Below are 10,815 nucleotides of genomic sequence, written 5' to 3'. Positions count from 1 at the left end.
GTACGGCTGGCACTACTTCTCGCTGAACATTGAGCTTAAAGTGGGATTCAGAAAATCTTTAAGAGAGAGTTCATATAAACTCGGCTGTACATCGGGTGCTTTCCATTTACTGATTCAAATCGACTTGTGTCGCTATGTCTGGCGTAACCGGCCAATCTGGGCAGAGGAATACACCAGAAATAGCGACACAAGTCGACTTGAGTCAGTAGATGGAAAGCATCCATCAGCTTTAATGAAGGCGCACTTTAAGACCCCACTTAAAGCGTATGTGTAGACCAGGCATTAGGCAGTAACTGTCGGCCAATAAAATTCGAAGGATTTGACGCACGCGCATAAGGTGAGCACTTCCCTCGTGGACACACGGTACGTTGACTGAGGACATAATAACCCTGGGTTATTTTTCGTAACAGTTCACCGGGTCTGGCCGGGCTTGGGGGTATTAGCAGTTTCACGTATTATCAACCAGGCAACTGACCACGCCGGTAAAAGAAGTTTTCGTAGCCTACAATTATCGCGTGCATAACATTGGTAACATATCGGCGTCATTGTGAAATTGAGACATTCCGCACAAGCAATATACTATATAATATATGATAATGAGTGAAACATCGATCGATAGGTTGGATGAAAATGTCGACGGAAACCGAAAACGCCATTGTATTTGCGTGTGATTATAGATGAAAAATCCTCTTCAGTTTAAATCTTAGCTGATCCTGCTTTGAAAATACGGATATTTTTCATTTTTTACCTACATAATCGGATTTTCAGTAATAAGCAAGACAAGAAATACTGATTAAACGCAATTGCCATTATGTGCGATGCATGGATATTCATTCACATAAATATACAAATATATATTTATATATCCATTGACATATGCAAGGATATACATCAACATCAATAAATGAATAAATAAATAAATGTATAAACTGAAGAGTTGAAAAAATCCCCTACAACAAATATTATGTATGCCTAAATTATGCAACGAGAAAATAAATGGCAATCAAATACATGAATCTGTATCGTTTATATTTACATGACAATATCACATTTTTTATAGGCGACAGTCGCATCTCGAAGATGCATAATTTATGTTTTCAAAGTTTTTTAACGTAACCAACTTTGAGCTGCAAATATTTTGAAAAAATTTTGAACTACTTCATCTTCAGTTCTAATCGTTTCAGTAATGTTCCTGTGAAGAAGCTTTTTTGCTTTGTTGAACATTTTTGAAATCATAAATTGAAAAAATCCAATGGCTCAAGTTTTGAAAATAACCGAAAATTTCTGAAACATCTTTCTCTCTGCTAGAAGCACGTTGAAGATATGTCGCATTGAGGGGGAAAGTCCATGTAAAAGCTTCAAAATCGGTCATTTTTTAAAAATGTGATAAAGGTGATAAAATAATTTCATTGTTTTTAAACTTCAACACAACTTCATTGAACTTTTTTAGAGTACGACAGTAATTTTTTTTTTTTTTCCTTTTAAAATGGCGGCCAAGGATAATTTCTTGTCTGCTGCCACCGACGCGAGGTCCCAAACTGCTCTATCTATCACTCATCAACCATTGATCTGAAACAAAAAAATTAAAGTGTTTTCTTTTTAGGACATATTAACGGAAAGGATAAAATTAAAAAAAAAGTATACGATTCAATATAAAATAAGCCTTTGAAAAAAAAGTTAGAATTTAGGGCAATTTTTTTGACATTTTTGACCTCAAAAAAGTATTTTATCAACGCGAAATATCTGAAATTTTAGGTTTATCCTTCCGATAGTAATGTAGAGAAAGGCCTCACCAAATTTCAGACAAATCGGTCAATAACTTTTTGAGTTACAACGTGAGCAGTTTTTAAAAATACAGTTTCGAGATAATCGCGTTTAAAGTTTTAGTGCAGGAAAATGACCAGTTTTAGTTACTTACCGATTAATCTGCAATCCCAGGTCCATACAATAGTCCTTTCTCCTCTCGAAAAAGCTGATTTTCTTCAATTTGTTGTTGCTTGCGAGCTGTACGGGCATCTTTTGTTTTTGAAAGGCTCTTACGATCCTGTCGGGTTATTCGCGCCTCGTCTGTATTATGAGCAATAAATGCCAATAGTCAAATTCAGAAGGTTCATTATTCTTAATACTGAACTGAAACCTTCATTAAATATCCCAGCAGCAATGTATGCTGAGATTTCAACTACTTTTAGTCCAGAATGCAGATGTTTTGGTGATAATCGCCAAACTGTCGCGTTAAAACTTTCATTCGCATTCTGCGTATGACCACCAAGGCATCGCTCAAGCAAATCATCTTTGGACAAATCTTCGTATACTGGTAAAAGATGCTGTTTTATTTCTTCACCAAGTAATGGAGCTAAATCTTCGTTTCGAGGATCTTGATTTAGAGCAATAGCCTTCTGCCACTTACACCAGCTATCAACGCTTATTGGGCAGTTTTCATGTCGCGGTTTTTCTTTAGTAGAAAAAATATGATTATAAGTTGCCATTATGGCTTTTTTCATCTCGCTAACACTGTGAATATTTCTCAGAATACTCAAACCATAGTATTTTGTTAGTTTTTTCACAACTGTATCAGTTAGTTTTCCTCTTCCTGAAAGTTTCTTTTCTCTCCTTATATTTCTAAGTCTAGAACCCATTCTTTTTCCTCCGTGACCAATGCATGCACTCTTCACAACTGATCACTCATCACCGTAAGGTTCTAAATCTAGAATAGCCTTGAATGTTTTATAATCTCCGTCGCCAATGTAGTTAACATATTAAGATCCAAATCGTCAGATAAATAGATCCAAATTTAAGGTCAAGGTTATTGCAACCAGAATGTGAAAATCTCCGCCCTAGACACCTTTTTCCAACCGTTATTCCGAGCTAACACACATTATTTAACAATTTTTGTAAATTTGACCTTGAAATGACCTTCAAAAACAAGTTCAAGGTCAAAGTTGTTGGTACCAAAAGTTGACCCCCTTTGACCTCAAAAACTTTTGTCTGAAACATTTTTCTGTATCCAACCATAAATCTGAGATATTTCCCATAATAGATTAAAATGGTCCACCCAGTATATGTAAACTTGTGGCCTGGTCACTTGAACCGACGATGATCGAGTCACATATAGAAGCGTACGGCCTGCAGGCTATTTGAAGCAAGAAAAGTTGGGGTGCTCGGATGAGCTACCACCCCAACAGCTAGGTGTCGCTAGTGGCGCCTTTGCGCGCGTGGCTCTCGTACAACGCTCTATACTAATGCGTACAGTGTCGGTGTGTTGGCTCCGACCGGCGAGTTGGGGTGATCGTGCCAACTGTCTATTGTCGACCGACGGTAGAGCCATCTTACGGATTTACGAGTCGCGGAAAGTTTTGCTTCAAGCGGCCCATAAGCCGTACGCTTCTGTGACTCGATCTTCGTTGCTTGAACTTATCCGCGGAAACAATACAAGAGACACGCTGAACGGGTCGCTGCGGGAGGGGGAGCTAATAGTGGACACCGCGGAGCCCTCGCTTCGGACGGAGAATTGACTGGGCTACAGGCGCTCGGGACATTCACTAATATTATAATGAATGCTCCGCAGTGTATATTGTATATTGTTTTCAGATTGACGAAAAAAAAATCGATTTTTTGAAAATCTCACATGGACTTCCCTCCTTAATGACAATAATAAATTTAGATATTCTGCCGGTTAGAAGAGTAATGGTAATCCCAGCTATTGGACGAAAACTATAACTGTTAAAAAACAAGTTTTCTTACAATTGTATTTAGCACATAAAGTTATAGAATATTCATGTCTTGTAATTCCACATTTATCTAATCGTAAACCTTTAAATAAATTGGTATCCTCAACAAATAATGAAGTAACTTTAATTCAAATAATAAATATGCAAAATGTTAATTTAGATCTAAGCGATGAAAATGATAAATTTGTTACTGGTGAAGAAAATTGTGGAGTTGATGTGTTGATTCATAATGAACAACCACACTGCCATTTCAAAAATGAAATTGAATTGATAATTGATCAAAATAATATTGTTAATGATCAAGATGTTGATACACAGCATCTCAATTGTGAAATGTATAAAAATGATTTACCCCGTGAAAATGATTTTGTTAGGTTTGTTAAAGCAATTGAAATAAATAGTAGTCATAAACAAGTAGAAGAAACAAATAAGGAAAAAAGATCTCAAAGTTTGGAGAAAGATGAAAGATTTTTAATAAATGGAGAGGATCATAATTTTTTTAAAGAGTTTTCAAACTTCGTGCATAGTCTACCGACACTCAGTAATGTACAGATTGAAACTGTTTCTGCACTTCTTAAAAAGTATCAAGTCTTGTTTTCCAATAAACTCGGATGTACTCAAATATATCAACATGAAATCAAAGAAACTAAACCAAATCCAATTGTACGAAAAACTTATCCAATTCCTTTAGCTTTGCGAGAGTTTGTAGACAAAGATTATTCTTGATGTGGATGATCTAGTTTTATTAAAGGTACCATTACCATCTAATGCGGCTGATAGAGTAACTCATAAGTTTTTTCACATATATCAGGTACCATATGAGATTACAAAAGTGATTGGAGAGAATGCATTCGTGTTATGTAATCCAGAAAATTTAAATGATGTCAAAGGTTACATATAACAGATTAAATTTACGCAAGTATCAAACTTCTTAGATTCCTGAATCAATTTTAACGGCAACTTATATACATTTTAGTTTATTGATATAAAAAAAAATATGTATACATATATAAAGATTGTTAATTAGTTTATAGGAGTGGATGAATGGATGTGAAAAAATGCCTGTGACAAACTTTCTAGTGCTAATAATTCAAAAAGGTGATGAAATTTAAGGTATGTGCAGAGAACAGTGGATATGAAGTAGCTTTCGATAATTATATAATAAGTTTGAGTGTTTATAATGAACAGTGACAACAACTGATGTTTGTGATAATTAAGATAAACCTAACCATCACAAAAGGGAGGCAAATATAATGATTTAAATATAACCGCGCAATAAACACGGCACGAGCGGATGAGGTTAGACCCAGGGAGTGGGGCACCTGGTCACAAATTTCAGAAGAAAGGTTGCTTGGTCTACATCTCTCCATGAGGAAGGAGGTGCGGAGGTTTCCCTCTCTGAATCGAAATCGTAACCGATCGAAAATCGACAAACTGAGAATAATAAAGTAAATCTAAACTACGAGGACAAACATTTCCAATTAATAATTAAACACTCCAAAAGCCAAGCCAAATTTTAAAGAGAGACGATTTAAAACGAAGAAACATCAAAAGTGTAATCAAAAATATAGTGCCTTGACGAAAGACAGTTATTGACAATTATTTATAATTTCAACAATATCCACTATTTTAAACAATATACACATGGAATGAATGAATTGTGGAATGGATGAATGAATGAATTTTAAACGTAATGACGGCTCAGGTTTTAATATACTTATAAATGAATTAAAATTTCACTCTACTATTCATACGTTATAAAAGATTTTTAATATTGATTTCGCCTCATTTTTAATTTTCAAATAGTCTTACAATATGCAATTTTACATATTCACACGCTATAAAACTAACAAAACGACAACTAACCGATATGGCAATCTCATATAGACTTTGTAACGAACAGGATCGTAAGAATATTTAACAGGTAAACTACGACTAGAATCCAGCCCATCGTGACCCCGAAAATGCACACGGCACTAACGCACACCACGAAACATGGGTCACCTCTAGCGCATACGCACTGTGATTACCATATTAGGAAATTGCTGCTAAAATCGGCCCGGGTCCTGACGCTCGCAGGGGCGAAGAAGTGCGGCAGCCGAGGAGTCAAGGGGGGGGGGGGGGGTTGCTGCCCCAACACCAAAGCCCACGCAGAATGGAAAATTACAGCGCAACGACCCTACACCTACACCACCGCACCAACGCAGCGTTATACCATATGTAAAAGCTTGCAATATAGTAATAGCTAAAGAACTGAGATCACAGGTGTATATGCGGTGAAGATGTCGTGCCCTAATTCCAATTCCTAGAAAAAAGGGGAAAGTGCGCAAAAGTTGACAAAAGCTGAAGAAGGGGATCGTTCTACGCAACGATCGACACCTATAAAAACGGCGACCGATCATCGGCTCGTCCTCTTGGTTTTTACCACCAGATTCGTCATCTTGTTCCGGTACAGTCTCGCAGTAAAATCCATTTGCCTTTTGCATTTAAACTTCTCTTACAACGTTACTCTGCCCAAAAATCTAGCGAGCTGTCAGCTCCATTTTCTCATATTAATTTAAGATCTTACAACTAAGTAACTCCGTTGTTTGTGACTTGAAATATTGAACTTATAAAATAAATCCAAGTTAATCAAAGTATCCAAATATATTAAAATGAGTCATTCCGTTAAATCCTCTCACCAATCTACGCTGCAAATCATCATATCCAGATTATTCTCAGAAGGTAAGCCAATTAATTAAATTTTTCATCCAACAATTACTCATTCCTCGGTTCGTTCGATTAGAGCGATAGAATGCCCGTTGTCCGGTGTATTTCAATACTTTATCGGTAATTGGTGACCCAAACTACTGATGTGAGTCTAGCTGTAGCTGTGTGAACGATTCCAGTGTCTAACATCTGGAAATTTCCACCAGGTACCGTTCGACGTCACACCCTCAAGGAAGGACTATGCATATAGCTGTTAGTGTAGACGCATGATTGAGCAGTCGACCTAATACCAATCGCGACTGTCAGAAGATGTCCCTAGGAGCTCACCTTTACTTGTGGGCAACTGCTGGCAGCGTTCTTACGAAAAACAGTTTTTCGATTCGGAGCTGATCCGAAGTAAAATAAATCAGACACACGTTAATCGTGTCAATCAAATCGTCGGATTCCTTCGACGGTCAATTTATCACTGTAATCCGAAAGTCATTATTAACAAAATACTTTACTAAAACGTGCGAATATAACCTCTTCTGAGTTCCTGACAGTCGCGATTGGCATTACGTCGGCTGCTCAGTCAGGTGGTAATTGTCAGCCAATAAGATTCAAACGACTTGATGCACGCGCATATAGTGCGCACTTTCCTCATGGAGACACACTAGATCAGTGAACATCATTTAAATTGATTTTTTTATGCATGATAATATTATGACATAAAAAATGCTAGAAATATAGCTTTCTTTTATAGAACTATTTGCTTTCTTGAACGATGGTGCCTTCACTTTTAGGGTTATGAGAGTATAGTTATTTAAATAATCAGGATAATGCATAAGAAAACATTTGAACGTGCTCTAAAACGTACGTGTGAAAAATTTATGAGTTATATTTCACTCGAAAAAGAGTGTCATATCAGATGATCATCAAAAAATGATTTTACTAATAAGTGTGACCACCAGACAATTATTTGTAGCTTTGTAAGAAAATTTGTATGACGCAGAACAGCATGCTTCATGAGATAAATTTTCATTTCAGCAGTCACAAATTAATATGCAATGTGATAATGATAAGAGATAAGATTAGAAAGTACCAAAATATGGAAAGTTATGAGTTCCTATATGATCGACTCGAACGAAGACTACACTGACACATGTAATAGAATAAAAGTTTCAGAGCCTTCTGCAGTAGCGAGGTTGTTTTTCATGCAATTCAAAAAGAAGTTGTATCACATCGAACCTAACCGCGATGTCCAATTGTGAATATATTTAGGGAGTGGTGATAAAAATATTCTAATTCTTAGACGCGAGTGTGTAAAATTCTACAGCTTCCTTGTGCTGTAGTTTTGATTAAGTGTTTAAGCTCGTTGATGTTAGTCTAGAAAAACATTTTATGTGTACAGAATATGAACCTTCAGATATATTATTTAATGTAATCAGATGTGTATATCATGTAGCAAATGTATTTCACTGGTTCACCTGGGTTTGGCATAGTCGTAAAATCTAACACAGTGATGAACGTACTGGTTGGAAGACTGTATCTAATAGTGGCGTGAAATTGTACAGTCGTGTATAATGTTCGTATCAGCATTCCAGGATTGGGCAGCAGAAATTACTTTCGTCATTTCATTACCCGTAAATTACAATTACTGTGAATAACTGTAATATTTAGTAACTAATTACAATTGCGGGAAATAATTATTAATTTTGATTTATCAATTACAGTTAGTATAAACAATTGTAATTTTATGATTATCAAATACAATTACTCGAAATAATTGTAATTTTTTTGTTGTCAATTAAAATTACTTGGAAAAATTGTAATTTTTTTGCTATTAATTACAATTACTTGGAACAATTGTAATTTTTCTGTTATCCATTACAATTAATGGAAATGATTATGTTTTTTTTTCAAATTTCAATTGTTTTTCATAATTTATTTAAACAAATTACCTTTGGAAACGTAATGTCGAATTCTCAACATAATTTCAAATTCCGAAAACATCGGGAACTTCATGGAGCTTACATATTCACATTGACTGGTCAAGCAAATTATTTAAACAAATTAATTTTTCAAAGTGATGTGAAATCCTCGATCAGCTACCCAAAAAACTTTGGTAACCATAGCCCATTCACATATTGACTGTAAAAGACTCGTTCCGATCACACCATTTGAATACTCCAAAAACGGAGTAAATTTATTTGTCTATTTGTTATTATTTCACAGGAATAACGTTAGAGAAAAAAATTCAATTGGACCACATCGTGTGGTTTACAATTACTCAAAAGAATTTTAATAATGTCTGATTTAATTACAATCACTGAGGATAATTGAAATGATTTCTGATTAAATTCCAATCACTGAAAGTAATTTTGATAAACTTTGATTAAATTCAAATTACTCAATGTAATTTTAATGAAATCCAATTCAATTACAATTACTGGAAATAATTTCGATGGACTCTGAGTCAATTACAATTATCAAAAGTAATTTCACTGAACTCCGATTCAATTATTATTACTGAAAATAATTTCAATGGAATTTGATGTCATTAAAAATTATCCTTAGTGATTTGTAATTGTTAATTTTTTATTACAATTTTGCCCAACACTGCAGCATTCAGATACACTTGTACCTTGACCTGGCTCACCGATTGGCAAGCAAGTATCACATCTTGCCCTGTTATTTCTATAATTTCTGTTTACTAATTTATTATCATATAGATTGAAAATTTCTATGCTACACAATGCAATCTATAAAGTTTATACGTATTACGCCGCTACTTAGTGTATTTTCTAATTATCGAATGATGCAATCAAAAACAAACTCAGTCAATAGCTCCGAATCTCACAGTTTCACGTGGATACACTACATATTCCATATTTAATATCCTTACAAAAAATTTCCGACAGAGCTCTGGCTGTCGGACTGTGTAAGGCTTTTGTGGCTGAATCCTATTCCTCACAGACAACCTTTTGTGTACGATCCGTGTCGTACCGGTGTTACCGCCGTCAACGGTTCTGTTCGGATTTTTTCTGCAAAATTTCTCATTGTTGGCTTCTGTCGGACTCTGTTCAGAATATGCCAGAAATTTATTTCGCCCGGGATCGTGTCGGATTTCATTCGTGAAAGTCACGCATCCGGATCGTGTGCTGCGATTCCTGTCGGATCGTGTACGGAATTTGCCAGTAAATTATTAAGCGCGGGATCGTGTCGGATTCTGTTCGGTAAAATGACGCATCCGGATCGTGTGCCGGCCATTCCTGTCGGATCGTGTACGGGATACGGTGGTATACCTACGTGGTCGTATCCTATCCGGTTCTGTCGGATACGTCACCGCCATGCAGTCGGATTGTATCCGGTGCGAATCTGGAAATGGGGTGGGATATGGTACACAAGTAGGTTATAATATTGCGGGTATACATAATATTTATTAAAATAATACATTCCTCATATGTCGATACAGCTGTACAATAATCTTTACACATATCAGTCTCAATGACAACAGTTACTACATTATCAAAAAAATATTTATCAAGATCACACATTCCCCGAATGTCAATATAGCTGCACAATAATCTTTGCATATATCAGTCTTAACAACAACAGTACTATATCAGTATAATTATTGCAAACACCGATGGTCCATAACATTACGACTCAAAATAGCTTATTACAGTATTATCACATATACGAAGTCACGTATATATCTAACAAAACACCATAAACCTCACTCCGAATCGTTACAAAGAAATGTGAAACATTCATCTTTCAACACTTAGATGAAAATAGTAATATATAAAACGTCGTATAAGGTTAATTTGTACGGATATTAATACTGAACGTAATTATAAAGATCTGATTAGAAGTACAATAACATAATATATTTCTCCAATATCAATATCAGCTGTCTTTCGATTACCATATGATTTGCAACATTTCACAAACTAAAAGTATCGCCGTACACCCTGTAAAAAAAATCCGACGCAATCTGTCGGATCTCTGTCGGATACGATATTTTGTTGCGGATCTGTGTCGTATTGTGTCGTATCTGACAGAGATCCGACAGATTGTGTCGGATTTTTTTTACTCTATGCAGGCATTTCAAACAACAAACAACTCAACGTTACGAATAATAATATCAAATATGTTGAACTTTAATTGTTGGGATAAAATATAGTATCATACATATAATAGTACTACACTTGATACTCATGTACATATATATATACATACACTATGTAACTTAACGCACATACTTACTATACCTTATTAAACGTAGTCGTACGCTAACCTTGTGTGCTTTCACTTACCTGCTTACCTATCTACCTAAACCTATTAATTACCTTCAGGTTATGGGCTTGACATGAAGGTCAGTATGTTATTAATC

The 10,815-nt window shown here is 35.5% G+C and overlaps 1 long non-coding RNA gene across 1 annotated transcript; it reads right to left on the bottom strand.

Moving 5' to 3' along the window:
- Positions 1-1,479: 1,479 nt before the first annotated feature.
- LOC124306095 (uncharacterized) lies at positions 1,480-2,061 on the bottom strand. Its single transcript, XR_006908531.1, has 2 exons — positions 1,919-2,061; positions 1,480-1,569 (listed from the first exon to the last, which is right to left on the bottom strand). It is a non-coding gene; the product is annotated as an uncharacterized LOC124306095 (long non-coding RNA).
- Positions 2,062-10,815: the final 8,754 nt, after the last annotated feature.

Source organism: Neodiprion virginianus, chromosome 5 (genome assembly GCF_021901495.1).
Source record: "Neodiprion virginianus isolate iyNeoVirg1 chromosome 5, iyNeoVirg1.1, whole genome shotgun sequence".
NCBI classification, from domain to species: Eukaryota; Metazoa; Arthropoda; class Insecta; order Hymenoptera; family Diprionidae; genus Neodiprion; species Neodiprion virginianus.
The sequence above is the reverse complement of the archived record's forward strand: the minus strand, read 5'-3'. Positions and strand labels throughout refer to the sequence as shown.